Source organism: Setaria italica, chromosome V (assembly GCF_000263155.2).
Source record: "Setaria italica strain Yugu1 chromosome V, Setaria_italica_v2.0, whole genome shotgun sequence".
NCBI lineage: Eukaryota > Viridiplantae > Streptophyta > Magnoliopsida > Poales > Poaceae > Setaria > Setaria italica.
In genome coordinates, this window is record NC_028454.1 from 24,073,682 (window position 1) to 24,095,130 (window position 21,449).

Below are 21,449 nucleotides of genomic sequence, written 5' to 3' on the forward strand. Positions count from 1 at the left end.
GGAGGCGGGTCGGAGGTCTTCCCTTTTTATCTGGCGGCGGCTTCAGTCTCCCAACGGCCGGGGAAACACATGTTGCGTACAGTTCAAGCAGTCGGCAGCGCTGCTTTCGGATTCAGATCGGGAGGAGCATAGATGGCTTGTCTCCGATCAACCTGAAGCTGAATTCAACCTCTCCAAATCCGAAACTGGAACTTCGAACCAGAAAATTTCAACATTTAACTCGAAATTTGATCTTCCGAACCTAAGAAATCCCCAATTTTTGAGAAATCGATCATCATCAACTCGGGATCTCGGTTCCAACTCTAAAAACCCGAGCTTTCTCACCGCTGCTAGCAGGGGATGCTCGTGGAGCGCAGCGAAGGCGACGGTCGCCGGCTACGGAGCACAGCGGACGGCGGCGGTATTGGAAGAGGGGGTTGGGGGAGAAGCAGAGAGACGCAAAGGGCGGAGCAGACGGCGGTATTGGAAGAGGGGGTTGGGGCAGAAGCAGAGAGACGCAAAGGGTGGAGCAGAGGGAACGGTTTTCTCAGCCACGTGTGGGGCATCTGACGGTTAGGATATGAGGACAGCAGCCAATGACGTCACGCATTTTGTTTATTTTTTTTTCATTCCTTCTTTGGTCTTCTTTGACGTACTTTCTTTTGTGTCGCACGAAATTGGTCGAATCTATAACCTATTTAACTATAACTTTTTGTACTTCTCGTTCTTTTTTTACGTTCATATGGAAGAGAGATGGTAGAGAGAGATTTTTCGGGAAAAAAAAAGAGATGGTAGAGATAGGGAGATGGAAACATGGCAAAATCCGGAAGTGAGAAGCCAATCAGCCAAAGGAGAGCAAGAAGGCTGAGGCCAGCTTGGTGGCGATTCGTAGTGGGGAAGCTAGGGACGCTAATCCATAACATCTCCGCAATGAGAAACCATGTAAGATATTATCAAATTGTTCATGAATATTAAAATATACTAAAATTCAAACTGAATTTTGCTATCAAAGAGTTAGAAGACAAGTCCCACTCTTCTACTATGAAAAGATACTCATCTCTAGACACTTCAAAAATTAGTTGCAAATTTTGGTTTTTACTACTACTACACTAGTGTGATCGTGAAATATCTTGAAAGCTTAGTTGTCTATGAGCTATACATGAGTTGTTACCTAGTTGTCATATATGAGTTGTTATCTACTCCCTCCGTTCCGAGTGTCCTTTTAGGTCAAACTGTTTTAAATTTGACCAAATTTATAATGAAGAGTATCAATATTTATAACACTAAATAGGTATGCTATGAAAATATATTTCATAACAAATCTAATGAGACATCAAAAGTATTGATATATTTTTATATAAACTTGGTCAAACATAAGATGATTTGACTTAGAACTTAAATAAAAATACACTCTTTGCAAGACGGAACGAGTAGTTGTCTATTAATTATGTGTGAATTGTGTAAGACCATGAGCCTATAAATAGAGAAGCCTCAAGTTTGTAAGATGTTAATAGAACATTTTGCTCTACCTATAGATCTTGTACCTAAGGGCTTTGGATTAAGCTCTTGCTATCCGTGGATTCGGATTTGACCTTTTGGTCTATTGTTGTCTCTAGAATGATATCTAGCTCAGCACGCTGAAGTAGTTCCTTCCACACTTTGTGTTGTTTCTACCTATTAGCGCATTGGAGAGGTTTCTCCAATACTTGTGCTATATCTATCTGTTTGTACCAGCATTGGAGCTTTAGATTAAGCTCTTGTTGCCTATGGATTCAAACTGCCCTCAAGGCATTCTCTACTAGCACATTGAAGCTGTTCCTTCAACATTTTGTGCTAGAACCACCTACAACATCTTGGAGTGTTTCCTCCAATTTAGTGTGCAGCATCACGACCATTCGTGGATCATGTTTCAAAGTGAGTAGTATGCAAGAGTAGTTTGAAACAATTCGCTTCTGTAGTATGCGACCGTCTTATCTACCGGTTGGCGATTGCAGCGCGTCACGTGGCAGTTCAATGGACCAAAGACAAATATTGCATAATGGACAGTTCTAGTAGCCACTTCAATATTGCAAAGTTCATCCAAATTCAACTAGTGCCATAAAAGTAGACAAAGTCACAGAAGTTGCAAAATAATATTACATAGTATAAGACAAACTGTCCACCAAACTGCAGAACCGCACACTTAACTTTTTTGTTTGGTTTCCGAAATGAAATGAGTTGATCCACCATTACCTTATATTCCTTAAAAGCTGAAATGGGTTCATTCCACCAAATTTAAGGAATGGACTCATGATGGCCCACCTCATCTAGAATGGGTTTCTCAAACCAAACACCCCCTTTATTTGTTGCATAATGAGTACACAAGGGACAGTATATCATTTGCTCATCACCCAAGGTCATAACAATCATTGCCCTAATACTCGTCTCATCATCTTCATGGCCATAGTATATTTCACATCATATTCATGTCCATGATCTCTTCCACAAGTGTTTCCCTATAGAAATTAGAATATATTTAATTATGGAATAGCTAAAGAGTAAGTACTGACAATCACAACTAATATGACCTAATTTTATTTAGTCCCATTGCAAGTTTAGAAATAGTGTCTTCGGCTACGAAAGTAATTTTTTAGCTAACAAACACAGCGGTTCCTAAACCTTGTATTGTAGTAACGACCAAAAACAAGAAGTAGCACTTAAACTAACGGCAAAACATCAATATTCAGATCTATCTGTTTATATGCAAGGAGACAAACACATGCTGCACAACTTTTTTCTCAAAAAAACAAGATCAGGTAAATTTGATCTCCACAGCAAGAAGTGCCTAACAACAATAACCAAAAAATGACAAATACTCCATAGAAGAGTTAATCCACTCATTGATTTCTACAATTGATTTCTGTTAAGCCAAACAAAATTGCAAATCAAACTCTCCACCAGCTTGCTCATAATTCAAAATTTACAGCTTTTCCTGGCTTTCACATGAACAGCAGGCACATTACTACTAACCTGTTCAGCACCATCGTCCCGACCAACTTAGTCACGCTACTTGCTCCCTTGAGAACCCAACCTCAGATTCAGATGTAACTTGCATGAATACAAAAGCAGACAGTGTAAACATATTTACAGGCTAATATAGCATCTCACCACTTCACCGTTATCTAAATTGCATTATCCCACACTGTGGTGTGCATTTACTCTTACAAGTGAATCAAAGTTATACCACAACACCTTAGTTCACAGATGACATTTTGGATATAAATTGTAGTACTATATTTATTCTACGGCCAATAAAAACACAGGGTACCTCTATGGTTTCCTTTCTGCTTTAAATTATTCCTTTTTCTTTAACAAGATGTTGATGTTCCTTCCTTTAAGAGAAATCAGCGGTTGGTTTCCATTTGCTGTGACAGATATATGGAAACAATGAAAAAAAAACTGGACAAACAATTCTATCAGTCTCACTTAATATGGTATTCACAAAGTTGGCTCTAAAGGCAAAGTTCTATTTGGGAAAAATGTTCGGAGCAATCACTGTTTTGCGTTTTGGTATAGAACTCGCATGGAACATGACTCCTAATTACAGTGTCTTTAGGAGCATGCTGATTTTGTACATTCATTTTTGTGCTTGTACTCCTTTTCCTGTGAGTAGGTCTATATTCTGCATATTCAACGTTAGCTGCAGAGTTTACCATGTTAGCTTCAGTTTCCTGAGCTAATGCATCATAGTCCATTCCACCGCAAGTTTGTCACCACTCATTCCTTGATTGAGTTATTCTTTTCATCATTAGTCTACTGATTTGCTGAAGCCAATCCATTTTTAACTCTTGCAGCACGCGGTGTGGATCTCTTTGGCCTGGATGCCAACACAAGTCTATCCTTCCAGTGCCCACTCATCCTGCTTCATGCATGATAACTAGTATCAATATGGAAAATGTTTAATAAAATGATTGAGCAGGCACAAATACAATGAGGCAACTAAAAATAAAGTAAATGAATTAAGCCATTATTATCAAACAAGTATTTTTTTCATATATTGGAAAAAAGTCTATTTTACTACCCAAAAAATCCACTTTTGTCCGTTTGACCCTCCGAACAAAATTTTGGCTAAACTAACTCCACCAAACTATTTCAATCTACCCAAAATTGAGATTTGTCTTTTTCAGTCAGCAAGTGTGGTACAATATTCTCCTGAAGATTGGCTTGCAGGAGATCTCTCCCCAGCCAGAGAATAACTTCTTTGATAAATGGTGGGCAAGCACAAACATTGGAATTGATGGTCAGGCTAGAAAAGGTCTCAATTCTGTCATCATTTTGGGAGCTTGGTGTATATGGAATCATCATAACCGTTGTGTGTTCGATGGGATTCAACTGAGTCTAAATGAGGTCCTAGCTTCAGTAAGAGATGAACTGCAACTTTAGAGTTTGACCGGAGCTCAAGGAATATCCCATCTCCTCACTCTAAAGCCAGCCAATGTGTGAGTTCCTAGTTACAGGTCCCGGGGTCATGCATTTAACAAGGGTGAGAGAGATTATGTATAAAGTAAAAGGGTATGAGTGTGTGTGGTGTTGTATGGGGCTCTAAAATCCCTCCTTTATTCTACTTAATATAATGATACGCAGCTCTCCTGCGTGTTTGAGGAAAAAAAATTTCAAGTTTTGTGAGATGCTAAAAGCCATGATCTCCAATGTTAGAAAAATAATTTAAAAAAATACTTTAATGCATCAGAAAATTTCATATATGAAGTCACTAAAGAATTTTTGTATTCAAACATTAAAATTATAACTTATTTTTTATATAATGTATGAAACATATACATGCTATGACATTTCAAAATGTAAATTCCAAATATGGATCAACAACAAAAGCCTTAACATATAGGCAAATTCGAATAGGATTTGTTTAGATGTACATTGAAATTAAATTCAAAAGGTTATATGGATATTAGAAAACTCGACCTGCGGGGGGTAAGACAGCCCCCGGGTATTTTGATAAGAAGAGAAGACCTTCTCACGCAGGTCAAGAAAACTCCGAACCACTACCCCACCCTTACACAACGGCACCGTAGCCCGTGTGAGACGACCAACAACCGGGGACGGGCCTTAGACCTGTGCTCCTATGAGGAGTTGACCCCAGGACCTGAGGAGTGCTACTAGAGCCACCTAACTAACTCAGCTAGAGGCCTGTTCGCTATATGGATATTAGATATATACAATCAAATTGAACTTCAGTTAAATTATTATAACACAAGCCGATGGTGCTCCAAGAAAGGTACACGCACACACGGATCTTACATCCCTGATCTCCCCCAAACCGGTTAGCAGACCTCCCTGGCTTGTTTTCAGCCTGATTGAGACTATTGGTAACATCATAAACTGACCTTTTGTAATTTCTCTGACACATCAGCCATTGTATTTCCCTGTTAGTGTGGGTTTCTAGATGTGCTCGACACAAACGGCACCAGGCTTCAGGGGAAATGAAAAATTAGCCAGAACAGATGTCAGAACAGCTGCAATAGCAGGACAAACAAAAGGTGCCATGCTTAACTGGTGTTATTGCCATGTCCATCATGAAGATCAACGCTACAGGGTAACACGCTGATGGTTCAGTTATTAGTGTCATCAGGACATAAATAATCTTATTATTGGAAAGAAGAAAAACTGATACTTTTCTCTATTTATTTTATAATAATAGAAGACAACTTGTGGTTAGGGCTATCTAAAGTTGCATGTCCAGCCAATACTTCTAAAAGGATATTTAAGGCAGACTCACACTTTTCAGCTACCCTGTACCCAAATACAAGCCTACACAGAAAAGTACAAAAGAGCGAAGGACAGCAGGGAAAGAGGTAAAAAAGAGTCTAGGAAGGCAACAAAAGTAGTTCGATAACATTACAAATACATGACTACATTTTGCACATACAGACAAAAGAAGTTACCAACCAGAACAGGACATACCAACCACACAAAGCACACCACATGGTTAAGTGCTTCGTCTTTTCAGAGACTAATATGTGCAATTACCCAAAAAGAAACACCCATTCCTTACGCAAAAAGAAAAATGACGGCAAACTACTGCTGAAATGTAGACATTTGGAACTAAACTCAATCATTATAACACTATTAGATTGTTAAGCTGAAGCACTACTTGCCAAAAGAAAAAATAGGTGAAGAACATGCACTAAGAATTGGCTTTCGATGCACCCCATTTTATCCCGGTTTAAAGTTAGCCCGGGACAAAATGTTCACCAACCGGGACTAAAGCTCGGTCACTGGTGGGGGGCTCACCAACCGGGACCTTTTATCCCGGTTGCAAAGGCTAGTGTGAAAAAAAGATCCTGAGAGGCATTTTATCCCGGTTTGAAACACCAACCGGGATAAAAGGGGGGTCTTTTATCCCGGTTGGTATTGACCCTTTTATCCCGGTTGGTAATACCAACCGGGATAAAAGGGGGTCATTTATCCCGGTTGGTATTTCAAACCGGGATAAAAGGGTCCCCAACAAGGTCACTGGAACAGGACTAAATCCCTCGAACCCTTTTATCCCGGTTTGTAATACCAACCGGGATAAAAGGGGGTCTTTTATCCCGGTTGGTGTTTCCAACCGGGATAAAAGGGTCCCCCACGAGTTAATACAAAAGGATAGCATCCCCTCCATAATCAGATGTGGTGTGTAGGTGGGATGGCAGGGAAGCTACGCGCGAGGCTGAAGGTTGTGGGTTCGAATCCCACGCAGCATGCACGCGCATATTTCGCGTGAAAAATCGCGTGACTTGTGACCGTGGGAGCCTCCTGGGAGCTCGGGATTTCTTTTTTTTTTTTTTGCAGCGCCGACCGTGGTCTTTTGTCCCGGTTGAGTGACCCGGGATAAAAGACCCCCCTTTGTCCCAGTTGGTTTATCCCGGATGCATTTTCGGGAGATTTGCACCCTACCAACCGGGACTAAAGGTCAATTCTCTACTAGTGATGACAAGGGACAGTAAGTACTGACAATCTTGGTAGCAAGCAGATTGATCAATGGACCTCGTAACCTTCTCCAAGTTCACCATCTTCCAGCTCATGTGCACCATTTCTTTGAGAACTATTGACCTTTTTATGCATTTTGTGCTGGTTTTCACTATCCGAGTCTGAAGCATGTGCATGCTGCATGAATGACAATCATTATCTTATTACATGCTTAACCATATGTGAATAACCACGGTAATATTTCAGAAAATAAGCAATACAATGCAACAATTATATATTGACTGAAGCTATTGTCGACATTTCGAAACTCCGAGAGTGGTGGTGGTTATTTCTTTACAACTTGTCATATCCTTTTTCTCGTAACGAAGATTTGGCAGACGGTTGTTTGCCAGGGCGTTCGACATTTCAAGAGTACGTTAATAATTTTTCGATATGCTGAATTTGCTGATGTTTCTTCGTCCATATGGAAATCGGTTTCAAGCTTCGTCCATATCCTGAAAAACGACGCGCAAAGCATTGGGTATAGACTTGTATATTTATGGTGCTTGACCTTGCATATGCTACGTCGAATTCGTTCCGGTATCCTCTTCTGGATCGCCGCTTACTCTCCTCTGTTTGTGCACGGTGCTTACTCCGTTTCGCGATGCTGTGCACGGTTGCTAGCCAACTCGGCCGCTAAGCGGGCCAACAGCCCAGCACGAGGCCCGTTAATCTTGCCGGGCTTAAGTGCGGCACGACGTCTTGTGCGATGCAATACTTGATCTGCTTCTCAAATATAAGCTATTTGCTAACGCAGATCTTTTACTCATTTGTCGCTGAAGCTCTTGTTTTTCAGTAGAAAGAGTATTTGTATTTTACAAGTGCTGTTGTAAAATGCAGGAGACAGGCTGCGACCCTTTGGTGGATGATCACTCTTCTGGCAATGTTCCTCGTACTGTTGACGACAATGATGATCTTCTTGAAAACTGGGATGATGATGGTGCTGGTGATAACCGCAACAAAGACCTCAACTCTGATGACTCTGTTGATGAGGTATTTCCATTTGTTTCCCTTTGGTCCTCATTACACAATGTTTTGACTGATTATGCATAAGCAAGTTTTCTCCTGTTTTGTATGAAGCTAGCTGTTTCCTTAATTTTTGTACTACGTACTTACCTGACCCATCGTAGTTACAGAGATGTTAGCTACATCTTTGTGGGATTGTTTGTATTTTTCTGTGCATTTTTATTTCTTCTAGGGCAGGTTATTTTTGGCAAAACCACCTATTGGACATGATTGTTAAAAAGACCTTTCTACTAAGTGTTAGTTTTATCCTTCTTGCCACTTGATCTTTAGTTTTCTTTGCACTTATGTTATTTTTTAGGTTTCTTGGTTGTGTGTCCTTTTCCATTGCTATGTTCTTGTTGACCTTCTTACTATAGAATTTTATTTTTAAAATTTTAACTTTATATATATTTAGTAGCATCCTCTGCTATGATTTTGATTTCAAAAAATGGTTCTGTAATACTAGGGTATGTACATAGCATATGTGTGTTTCGCATGCCTTTTCCTTTGTAAGTGTAAACCGACTACTTATCCAGAAAATTTATGGGTTTTATACCTTTTATACCCGCATGCTATTCCCCTTTTGATTGAACAAGCTTTAGGTACACATATGAACCAGCTATAGGGATGTGCTTCAGGTTTTTCTTTTCTTTGTTCTGTAGCTGGGGGATTGCTTTAGGAGCAATCATATTCCTATAATCCTATATGCCTGTTAGAGGAGCTGGTCAATACAATTATATGTTCCCCTCATGATCTTTTGTTAGTTTTTTTTTTCTATGGTGATTGTATAGTGCTACAGCATTCGTGTTTGATCTAACACTGAATTAGTCTTGTAATTTTAGTGTCGAGTATGTGTGTCTTGGGGAATGCATATAGCTGAGAGTTGGTTGGATTAGACTTCAGTAGGATTCCAAATTTGTTTGTTGGGCCCATTACCCATCATTTTGCTTTGACCATTCCATATTTCTAATTGTTCAATATTCAGTTTTATGTGTTAGTAGTCGTGGCCTAAGCATTCTAGTTTTAGCTCCCTATGAGGTTTCAGCATACGTAAAAACTACATCGAGAGCCCTCTTGTTACATACAAGATATCACAGTAGAATGTACCAAGGTATATGAGGAAAAGTAACAAAGGTGGAAGGGGCTGCGGGCGGCGGCGGGTCGCCGCCGGCCGTGGGTGGCGGTGGAGGCCGGCAGGATTAGGGATTTAGGGTTTCTGGGTTTTGGGAAGCGGTTGTGGCCGGTGGCGGCGAGGCTTACCGGAGTTGGAGAGATGACCGATTGTAGAGGGATGGTCGGGGCGGTGGCCGGCCCGGCGGCGGTGATGGGTTGAGGGCGGCGGGGGCGCCGCCGGCCGGGTGGCGGGCAACGACCGGCGGGCAGGGTCGGTGGCGGGGGCAATGGATCGGTGAGGTTAGCGGAGGGCGGGGTAGAGGAGGAGGAGGTGGGAGGTGGGTGGACGGCGAGGCGGCGCGGTAGCCGCCGGCCGGGGCAGTGGTCGGAGGGGGCGGGTGTGGGGGCAGGACGGGATCTGCAGCAGGACAGACAGAAGAAGATGAAGCTGGACGGACCGAGGAAGACGAAGCGGAGGAGAAAGACGAAGCGATACGGAGGAGACGAGTGGGACCCACGTCCAGGGGCTCTCGCGTTAGAGATAAGTAGAGAGTACCCTCTCTCTAGTCACCTCCTCCAGCATATAGGTAGTCCCAGTGTAAACATGGGAAGTTTTACCGTTTTAGCTCCCTATCCGCTTCTCTCCCTCTCTTAATGTTAATGGTTTTGTAGACCTCGTGCTATACAATTCTGCCTTCTAGTTTTAGTATAAGTTTAGCAGCTTCCTCTCCAGCTGCCTTGATTCCATTGAAGTTGCAGTGCCATCTCTTATGAATGAACTGTCAGCGTTCTTGTTTGGAAAGTGTTTCTGTAAATTTGAAACTTTTTTTTTGTAATGGTGAAATGTGAATACATAGATGCACGTTCCACTTTAGCAAATTTGCATGACAGTCTTGCAATAAAGAGTTTAAAACTGAAGGATAATTATACACACGACTTGTTGCGAATAATTAGTTTTTCAAATGTTATAGCTAGGTCTATAAACTCATTAAGTTTGATAGTAAGGTGCGATTCCTGCGTTTACTAGTTGATTGTTTCTTTAGGCGGTTGTGGCAGACTTCTAGACATGCATATGACACTTCTTATAATGTATAAGTGCTTTCTATATGCTTTCCTGTGCTTTCATGCAGGAATTTATGCGAGAAATGTCACAGATGGATGAAAAGATGGAGTCCTTAGTGAGCATGGGTTTTGCTGAAGGTGAAGCCTGAATGTGGTATGTCTCAGCATTGAAGCTGGAGCAAATGTAGACCCTTTTTTTAATGCTCATGTGACTAACTTATTCTATCTATTTGTTTTAATATTACTCAGGGAAGGATGCGGATATATCTATGTTAGCTGGTTTGATCTGCAATTCAGAGTCTACTGGAGATCTGGAGCTGGTTGCCATGAGAGTTATGCAAACCATGAGGTACATTGTGGTTAAACTGTTCATCTGACTCAAGGACCTGTTCTTTTAACCTAATGGAATGACACTAAAACTTTCTTCATAGCTCCACAGGATACAGGTTTGAATTGTTTTAGTTCCTCTGGAAGATTCCAGAAAGCGGACCAAGTTCGTGGAAGAGAAGAAGAGAAAGGGGAAGCAATTTGGGGGATACAACACAAGGAAGTGGAGGTCCCATAGATGGTAGTCATGATGAGTCAATGCCTCTACCTAACCCAATGGTTGGATTTGACAGGGTAGCCCTTGCTTCGAAAGTGTCCGGAAACCATCTCAAGTTTCTTGCATGACATCAGCCCGAGTTTGTGAATTCAAAGTTCTTTTACGCCGCTGCAAGGAAAAGGGGTTACATACATAACCTTCCAATTGAGAACAGGTCGCCTCTCATTCCTGTTCCCCCAAAGACGATAATACATGATGCCTTTCCCCAAACCAAGCAGTGGTGGCCCTCATGGGACACACGGAGACAATTTAACTACCTCCAGACGTGTGTATCTAGCTCAAAGCTGACAGAACAGATTCTTTGCGCTCTTGCAAGCAGTGAAGACCCACCATCTCTAGGAGTTCAGAAATATGTCTTGAATGAGTGTAGAACATGGAACCTCACATGGGTTGGTCGAAACAAGGTCGCTCCTCTAGAGCCTAACGAGATAGAATTCCTACTTGGTTTCCCAAAGGATCACACCAGGGGAATCAGCAGGACCCAAAGATATAGATCTCTAGGTAACTCATTTCAAGTGGACACAATAGCTTACCATCTCTCAGTACTAAGAGACATGTTCCCAAATGGCATGAATGTGCTCTCTTTGTTCTCGGGGACTGGAGGAGCAGAGGTACCTCTGCACCGGCTTGGCATACGCATGAAGACGGTGGTCTCGGTTGAAAAATCTGAAGTAAACAGGACTGTCTTGAAAACTTGGTGGGAGCAAACACCAATCAGGAACTTTGATTGAGATGGCTGATATCTAGAATGTAACTTCTGATTGGCTTGAGTCATCTATGAGAAGAATAGGTGGTTTTGACTTAGGGCCTGTTTGGATACCACCTCATAAACTTTAGGACACTCATAAACTTTAGGAGCTAGAAATTGGTACTCCTAAAATTTAGGAGTGGGGTGTTTGGATGGACTCATAATTTTTAGGATGATTGAGGGAAAATGACTGTTGTACCCCTAATTAAGGAGTAACTGCCGGTTACTTTCTACCGCCAGGGATGCACTTTTGGCGCGAGCGAGCTGCCTTCGGCGCGGCGCGAGCGCGCGCTGCCTCTGGCGCGCAAGTGCTCCCTCTGGTGCACACGGGATGCCTGCCGGGTTTTTTTTTCATCCTTTTTTTTATTTTGCCGGCCCTTTTGCTAGCGGCTTTGATTAAAAAATCGTAGTTGTCAAAAAATACAACTCAAAAATATTTAGCACAGTCCATCGTCATTGTCATTACAACTCAAAAATACAAAACCTCTACAATCTATTGAACAAACCATTAGCTATACTATCACGAAATTCATTCATATTTTGATCTCCGTCTAACTCTTCGATATTTCCCTCATGTCCTTCAATGCTTGATTCTTCGGTCAAAGGAACAAAATTTTCATCACGATCACACATATGAAAGGCCCTATCCGCATTATCGTTCTCCCTAATGAAATTGTGAAGTGCCATACATGCTACTATTATTTTGCTTTGCTTTTCAATTGGAAAACTTGGAATTCCCAATAAAATCCTCCATTTCATCTTCAAAACTCCGAACGACCTCTCAATAACATTTCTAAGTGATGAATGCGCGTAATTAAAAGTCTCCTTCATACCTCTCGGATTTGGGCCACTCCGGAACTCAGGAAGGTGGTACTTCGTACCTTTGTATGGTGCAAGATACCCCGGGCGGTTAGGATATCCAGAGTCTACTAGATAAAACTTCCCTACAAATACAAAAGAGAATATGGTTAGCAATATTGGCATATAATTTATTTTCAAAATATTATTGAGAAAAATTGTACCTGGAGGAGGGTGTTGATACTTGTCAGCATATTTATTTAAGGCATCACTGAATACTCTCATATCATGAACTGATCCAGGCCATCCACTAACAACAAATGTGAATCTCATGTCGAAGTCACAAATGGCAAGCACGTTCTGTGTAGGGTATCCATGTCTGCCCGTATGCTGCACCACCTTATTACTTGGCACCACAACTGGTACATGAGTCCCATCTATAGCTCCTATGCAATTGTTGAAATATGGAGCATACCTAGGGTTTCTCAACCTCTGGTGAATTGTTGTAAACTGAGGGTCCTTTGGCCTAATTATATCTACTGCTAGTCTAATAACACATGACAAAATCAAATCAAATGTGCGGCTTATTGTTTCCAATGACCTTACAAACCGATCCGCAACTTGTCTTAGTGATTGGGGTGCACCATTTATCCATAAGAACATAGCTAAAGCCTCCATCGTTGACATTCTTCTAGTTCCCCTCAAACCATAAGACTCAACCAACAGGTCATGAAGTTGGTGAAATAAAGTGCAAGATATCCTAAACATGTTGTAGCATGAGGTTGGATTTGATAGTGTCTCTTGCACCCATTTTATGCCCGGTACAGTAGGTACTCTAGGTGGCCCTTTATGATAGTAAGTGTCATAGTACATACCAAGCATTATTGAGGACTCCATAATCTCTCGATTCCTCTTTCGATGTATGATTTCCAGCTCCATGAACTTGCATGCCATATTAATGAATTCATCGTCAGAATCTCCTTCACCATCATCCTAATTCACCATTAAAAAAAATAGGCATACATTAGTCAAACAAATTCATTACAGTCACATTAGTACTGCAGCCGAGCCATGTTCACAAACTAAAATCAAACATGTCACATGATCAAATACTCTAGTACTCAAACAGCCACATATTGAAACAACCACATATAGAAACAACCACAAATTTAAACATGTCACATGATCACAACTTGAAACAGACACATATTCAAGTTCTAGCAGCCGAAATAACATGTTCAGAAACCAACAATTCAAGGTTCAAACAACCACAAATCTATACTACTAAATTCTAATCTAAGTTCTCCTTCTTGCACCATCTTTTCAAGAAAGCCATTCTAGCCTCTGCATCATCAAGGTTGCAGAAGAATTCTCTGTTGAATTTATCCTTGCATATGTCCCAACAAGCAAACATTTCAGCACTATCCTTCCTTGCACCACATTCTACTGCTAATTGTTGGCATCTCTTAACTTCATCTGCCACTGAATTGGTGTTCATCTTCTGCCTCTTATCTTCTGTGAATTTGACAATTGATGCACCAACATTCCTGAAAATACTATGGGTCACATCATCCTTCTCTGATTGCCTGTTGAAGTAATTTGTCACAACAGTGATCATTGGGCTTCTAGATTTTTTTGGAGGGCTAGTAGCAGTTGATTTGGTGCTTGCATTGGACCTCTTCCTGGTGTTTGAGCTCATAGGGCTATCATAGAAAGAGGCAGGTTCACCATCACAGTCCTCTACACCAACTGAAGGGTCTCCAATGTCATCATCTTCACCATCTTCTTCTTCCTCCTCCTCCACTTCTGGAATGTATGCTGTGCTTCCATCAACTGCAGTTTCATGAAACATTTCTTCCAACTGATCTAAGTACTCTGGAGCACCATGCTGCAACTTCCTCAAATCAGGACGTTTCTGCAAGTGACATGTCATTCTAAGTCAGGAGCATTACATCCTGGAAATTAAAGGGTTAGTACAAAATTTATGTCTCACCTGTGTGTGTAAATCCCACCACCAATTTGGAGCTAGCACTGTCCCATCAGCATTTCTAACTAGACCTGTTTCCCTCTGTAGGCCTTTCCAAAAGGTATACAACCTTTTCAATTGATCTCTTCTATTTCTAAGCTGCCCAAAATCATGCTTCAAACCAGTAGCCATGTAGTACTTTTCCTGAATTATCTTCAACCCTCTAGTGGACATGTTGCCTTTGGGACAGTTTCCTTCTCTAATTTGCTCAACTGACAAATCACAGAATATTCCAGTATTCCTTTTTGTCCACTGTGCTTTGTCATTTTTAATCTATTGGATAAAGAACAGTGAATTTCCAGGCAAAACACAAAAAGCAATCAACAAATACATGTCACTAACTCAGGAACTATGTAATGAATTTATCTAGACATAATACATGAAGGCACTAATACATGAAAGCAACATTTTCAGGAACTCACAAATTCAACATCTAACAATTTCAGCATGTCACAATAGGAATAAGTCATAGATTCATGAAGCCACTAATTCATGTAGCCACTAATGCATGAAGCTCTGTCATGCATCTAGTCACAATTCAATCCATTCCTAAAAATTTCAGAACAACTTCCACAGCTAATTCATACTATCAACTTCCACAGCTAATTTCATTCCCAATTTCAGAACAACTAATTCTAAATGGACCCTAAATTCATACTATAAAGTCACAGATTTTACCTGTGAGGCAGGAAACACAACTTCGACAGCTGCATCATCAACAACATTGTGTTCACATGCATCAAAAGCATCTTCTGGAGGGCCTGAACTTCCTCCACCATGAGCACCACCTCGACGGCCTCTTCCACGACTTGCACTACCAGAACCACCACCGCGAAACAAAGATCTTGCACGGCCTACTCCACCTCTGCTACCAGGCCCCCTGCTGCCGCCCGCCATCCTGTTGCCGCCTGCAGCTTGACTGGAGCCGGCCGCCTTGCTGCCGCCAGGTCCTGTGGTGCCGCCGGCACCTTTGCTGCCGCCGGCCCCTCTGCTCGCGCCGGCCGCTCTGCTCCGGCCGACCCCTCTGCTCCCGCCGGCCCCTTTGCTGCCCCCACCACCACTTCGAGCTGCGCGTAAGCCAAGAGTACGGCTACCGCGGCCCCGGGGAACCTCATCTCCCCAAAGGTACTCTAAGTATATGCTCAGATCTACGTACTCCTCAGCCTGGGAGTTGAGGTCCAAGTTCTCCAAGCCATGACGGGGGGCACTGGAAGACTCGGACTGAGAGAAAAAATCGATTTGGCAGGAGGGAATTTGTGGATCGGGCTGGGGGAACAAATCCTCCAATCCGTCATCGCCGTTGCCCGCCATTAGGAAACGACGAAACTCAAGAACGGCGGAGGACTGGAGGGGTTAAGGAAACCCGGGATCTTGTGGGGATGGCGACGGGAAAATGGGGACGAGGCGGCGGGGAAATAGGGATGAGGCGGCGAGGGAACCAGGCGGCGGGAAAATGGGGAGGACGTGGCGGGGAACTGGGGAGGAGGCGTCGGGCAAATGGGGATGAGGCGCCGAGGGAAGGAGGTGGCGGCGAAATGGGGAGGTGGCGGCGAAATGGGGAGGAGGCGGGGAAATGGAGACGAGGCGGCGGCCAAATGGGGAGGACGCGGCGGCCAAATGGGAAGGAGGCGGCGAGGGAAGGAGGCGGCGGCGACCGGAGGAGGCGACGACCGGATGAGATGGCGGCGGGGAAAGGTGGACGAGGCGGCGAGAGTAGGAGGCGGCGGCCAAGGGAGGAGAGGGCGGCAGCGTAGATCTGGCCCTGGAAGGGGATGGCGGCGGCGGAAGGAGTACGGGGAGGGCGGAGGGAGGAGGAGGCAGCGGCGGAGGGAGGAGGAGGCGGCGCAGATGCGCTGTGCGGGAGGAGGAGGCGGCGCAGATGGGCAGTGCGGGAGAAGAGCGGGGGAGGATAGGGTGCGACCGTGCGTCCGTGGAGAGAGAAGGGGAGGGGTAGGAGGGGTAAAGGAGAGGTTGGGGACCACTTTTATGAGAAAAATGAAGTTTATGATGGTTTGATCCTCCTAATGAAAACAGCACCCCTAAAGTTTATGAATACGCTTTTATAACACCAGTTTGGATGCACAAGTCCTAAAAGTGACCTAAAAGTGAAGTCCTAAAATTTATGATGTGGTATCCAAACAGGCTCTTAGTAGTTGGAGGCAGCCCATGCAACAATCTTGCTGGGAGCAATCGCCACCACCACCACCGCAATGGCTTGGAGGGTGAGCACTACCACTATGTTAGAATCTTGGAATGTGTGAAGTCGGTCATGCAGCGTAGGTAGAGTTATTGCTGTACAGAAATAGAAGTGCATGCAGTGATGCAGCAGCATAGCACCGTTTTTGATGTAGTGACGTAGTCTTAAGTTATTACTACTTTGCTCAACCCTAGGAACTTGAGCTCTATGTACTGTTGAATACTACATTGTCGTGGATCAAGTTTCCTCCCGGCAACAGATTACGTAACCTTTTGTAGTGGATTTGTAGGAGTACTCAAGGCCTGGGAAGATTTGACTTTTTTTGTCTTTTGCTTTCTATTGATACATTGCAGCTTGTTAGCAACCAGAGTCCAAAATGCTTTATAGTAGCTTTAAAGCTCGTTTTACTTGCTAGATGTACAAAGGCGACCTGCACTGCTGTGATTTCAGGAAACAGAATAGCTTTCTGTGCAGGTTGCTGACCAGTGTGGCTACTGTGCTCTTGTTTATCTTGGTTCCATGACTTGCCCCTTGTTTACTTCACTCCCAACTCCCAACTTTGGCACTATGCAAAAAGAAGATTCCCCATCACATCAAACTTGCGGTACATGTATGGAGTACTAAATGTAGATGAAATTAAAAACTAATTGCACAGTTTTGTTGTACTTTGCGAGACGAATCTTTTGAGCCTAATTAGTCAATGTTTGGACAATAATTCACAAATACAAACGAAACGCTACAGTATTGCTACAGTAATTTGGCACCTCCCAAGTTCACCAAGTAAACAAGGGTTGACTGTTTGCTCTATGAGCGGACTGCTGCAATAAGGTGAACTTTTGTGTCGTTCTCATGATACACAAAGAAGGGCGCTTTATTAGCCCTCTCTAAGTAAAACAATTGTGAACTTTTAACTAGGAGCGGATAGGTGTGAGCGTACCCTTTGAATTGAGTACTTGTGAAGAATACTTTCTAGTTTCTTTGGCCTGAAGATTGACGTTTTTTACGGACACAAGCCTGAGTATTTAAAGTTGCGAGATTTGATCAGGAGAGCCTGAGATGAGGAAAGGAGGGGATGGTGTTCATGATGGGAATATGGCAAGCTGCAACGCTTGCTCTGCATGGAATCACCTGAATCTGAGGGTACTGCAGAAACCCTTCCAGATAACAAAAACAAAAAGAAAATGCAGGAACGCAGGGCTCGGAAATCTTGCTATGTTGTCCTCTTACCTGTAAGGCTGTAACACGTTTACTAAAGGTTGAATTGCCTATGCGTATATATTTGTGTTTAAAGTCTAAATTTCTTATTCTCACAATTTTTCGTAGAGCCATTTGGAACACGCTGTTGTTGCTGCGCTTTCTTTTTCAGGGCTAGTGACTTAAGATTGAGAGATAATTCCCTATTTGATACTAGAAAAATTACTCGTTCCTTTCTTGGTCCTTAAAAAATTTCCGTTCCCTATTTGGCACCGAGTTCAACTTTCATTCCTTATATGACACTTTATTGTTTAACCGTTAAATGCCTGGTGAAAAAATAATTTTGCCCATGTGGGCCCCACCACCCTTCTCCCTCCTCTCCTCTCCTCCCTCTTATCCTCCATCTCTCCGTCTCATCTCGTCTCAGCCTCTTCCTTCCTCTGTTCCTCATCTGTCTCCCCCCCTCATCTCCTTACCCCAACCCCCGCCCACTGATTCCTCCACACCACGCACGCGACAGCGGTGGAGCTAGACAAGCTCCCTGGCGGTGCTTCTCGATCAACACGCATGCTCCCAGGCCTAGGGTTCGGGACGGGGCTGCCTTCCTCTGCGCATGGCGCCCGCCACCACGGAAACCCTCGCCTCGTTCCCAATCGCATCCCTGTCCCGTTCGTTCCTCCGGCCCCTCCCCTGGCGACCCGCCGCCATCGGGAGAGGCGCCCTATCGGTCCGGATATCCGTTGTGCCGCCGCGGGGCCTCGGGGTGGTGCTCGTGCATCGCCGCGGGCGGCGCGCACGAACATCGAGCGTGACGGTGACGGAGCCGCTGCCTCCAGGAATGGCAAGACTTCCTCTGCCGGAGATGGTGACCAGGACGCGTCTGCGGAGCCGGGGGGCGCAGCACCAGCACCACGAGCGCGCCCGCGCCGCCGCCGCTGCAGCCATCATTGAAAAGGGGGGAGAATAAGTGGCGGCGGAAGCTGCATTAGGGAGGTGGCGTCGGGCGGTGGCTATGGGAGCCCATAGTGCAGGGGCGGTAGATGGGGTTCCTCTTGCTCCAGCTGGGCTTCACCATATTCGTGCTCCGCAAGCTGAGGCCGGAGATCGCCCTACCTGGTTCGGAGCCCCGGCCGCAGATGACGGCTGCAGGCACAAAGATTGGAGGAGAGGAGAGGAGGGAGAAGGCTGGTGGGGCCCACATGGCAAAATCGTCTTTTCGCCGGGCATTTAACGGTTCTCGGACGGAAAATTCATCAGAGTGTCGTATAAGGAATGAAAGTTGAACTCGGTGTCAAATAGGGAACGGAAATTTTTTAAGAGCTAAGAAAGTAACGAGTAATTTTTCTAGTGTCAAATAGGAAATTATCTCTAAGATTGAACACTGAACTCCCATGTGTCTTCCAGGTGGGCTTAAAGACGCATGTAAGCATACAAATAAGGCTCTCCCGAAGAAAAGATAAACTTGTTACAAATTCCTAGAACAGACTTTGCCTAGGACAAACTAAGCAGATTAGAATAACTCAGGAGACGAACAGATAGAGTTTGTGTACGTACTAGCCCAATGAGATACCTGCAAGTACTACTAACATCTGAGCAGTCGCTTTCCGAGCCATATTAAAATGGTGTGCGTGTATTGCGCTTGGCTGTGTTGTTCTTTCCCTTGCTGATTCCATTTGTTGGAAACACCAGAGCATTGCATAGTTTGCTCCGTCATGGCCACAAGTTGCTTCAGTTGGATTTCCACGTCAGCTAGTCCAAATCCCACTGAACGTTGGTATTCACGTCTGCTTATTTTGACGCCGGCCTTCTACTCACACTCACCATATGCAGTTTGGATAGCTTTTCCAACCTCTAAACCATAGTCATCCAATAATTCTCTTGTTTACTGATAGCGACTGAGAAAGGAACTAACGGTGACAAAAAACATTGTAATTGAAGTACTATCGAGTATATAAAGAATACCAGTGCCCTGTTTGTTGTTGTGAAGGTATAAGCCATTAGCCCGTTCCGTCGTCACTGCACGATGGAAGCCATGGAAGATGTCGACCTGGAGGAGCAACGGCTGCCACATTCACCGCCGCCGTCTCCGCCACCGCTCCGCAAATCGGCTAGGAAGCCTGCCGCCGACGGCCGCTGCGTGCTCGCGACGCCCGCGCGCGCGCTCTCGCTGGTGGTGCTCGTGGTCGGCGTCCTCTTCGCCGTGCACCTACTGGTCCACGACTTGAGGACGCTCGTCCTCCTGGCGGCCGAGTGGCTGTGCATCTTCTTTGTCATGTCGTGCGTGGCGGCCTGCGAGAGAGGAGCGGAGGACGCCGGCGGCGGCGGCTCGCGCGGGCTGGGCGCAGTCGCGGAGGTGGCGCTGTGGTCGTTGGCTATGGCACTCACGGTGACCATGACGTTCTGGGTTGCGGCCGGCTTGCCCCTGCCGGCCGTGGCGTTCCTCTACCTCCTGTCGCTGCTAGCTGTCTCGGCATGTTTTGCAGTTCTTCTTGATGCTTGATTATACTCCCCTTGCTTGATTATACTCCCCAATGATACATTAGGTTTGTCTTAAGTCAAGTCTATCCAACTTCGACCAAATTTGTAGAAAAATATAACAACATTTTATAATACCTTTTTGTTGAATGCACCAAGAAATATTTTTCTATAAATTTGGTTAAAGTTGGATAGGTTTGACTTAGACAAACCTATCGTGACATGTAAAAAAAATTGGGAGGGAGTAGTAAGAAAACCATCAGATGGGATTGTCGGCTGAGCACCCTCGGGCCTACCAGAAGACTTGTACGGACCCGCTTAAGGGAACGTACCTGAAATCTGCTTGACATGAAGACTACTCTGCAGGGCGCGTAGGCTTCATGGACCCCCGAAGACTAGTTAGGTCCAAAGGAAACTACTCTACCGAGTTGGAGTAGGACTCCGTAATGTACTCGATTAGGACTCCTGCCCTGTAATCCTGCTCCCCCGACTATATAAGGGCGAGCAAGGACCCTCTCCAAAAGACAGGTGGGACTCAACACAAGTTCAATACAACCAACACATAGGATGTAGGGTATTATGTGATCTAGCGGTCCGAACCTGTCTAAATCGTGTTCCTTGCGTCACCATCAACTTCTTGATTCTCGACGACACCCACCACACAAAATACCACCTTGGGTACTCCCTAGGTGGGTTGCTAGTCTAAAACACCGACAGCTGGCGCGCCAGGTAGGGGCAGTCACTGAGTTTCTCCACGCGAGATCGATGGCACCAGTCGTCATCAAGCCAGTGTTCGCCTTCGAAGCGGATGCAACTTTCGTCTTCGGCTCCTGGCTATGTAGTGCCGATGGCGCTGGATATTTTCAACGCTACATCATCAACAACTAGGAGAAGAAGCGTCCTGACGAAAACTCTGATCGTCAAGAAGCAGAGGATTTCATCGAAAAAATCAAAAATTTCAACGTCAATGATATCGAGTTCGATTACGCCTCGGACTCAACCTCGACTCAAACTAGCAAACGCCGGCTGGCGTCTAAGTCATCACGCAAACCGATCCCAACTCAAAGTCAATTCCCATTCGGGTTCCGAAACTCAGCCATGGTCCACCAAGAATTCCTTACTCGAGTCCAATCCAGACTAGAGACAGTTGAGGACTGTGACTATGACTCGGACTCCGTCCAAGAGATTTCTTTATCAGGCCCAGCTCAAGGCTTGGTAATTATTTCGACTCCGCAAGTTAGAT

The 21,449-nt window shown here is 44.4% G+C and overlaps 1 pseudogene; it reads left to right on the plus strand.

The window, feature by feature from the left end:
- The first annotated feature begins 7,818 nt into the window (after nucleotides 1-7,818).
- On the plus strand, nucleotides 7,819-21,357 carry LOC101779764 (annotated as a pseudogene).
- The last annotated feature ends 92 nt before the right edge of the window (nucleotides 21,358-21,449 follow it).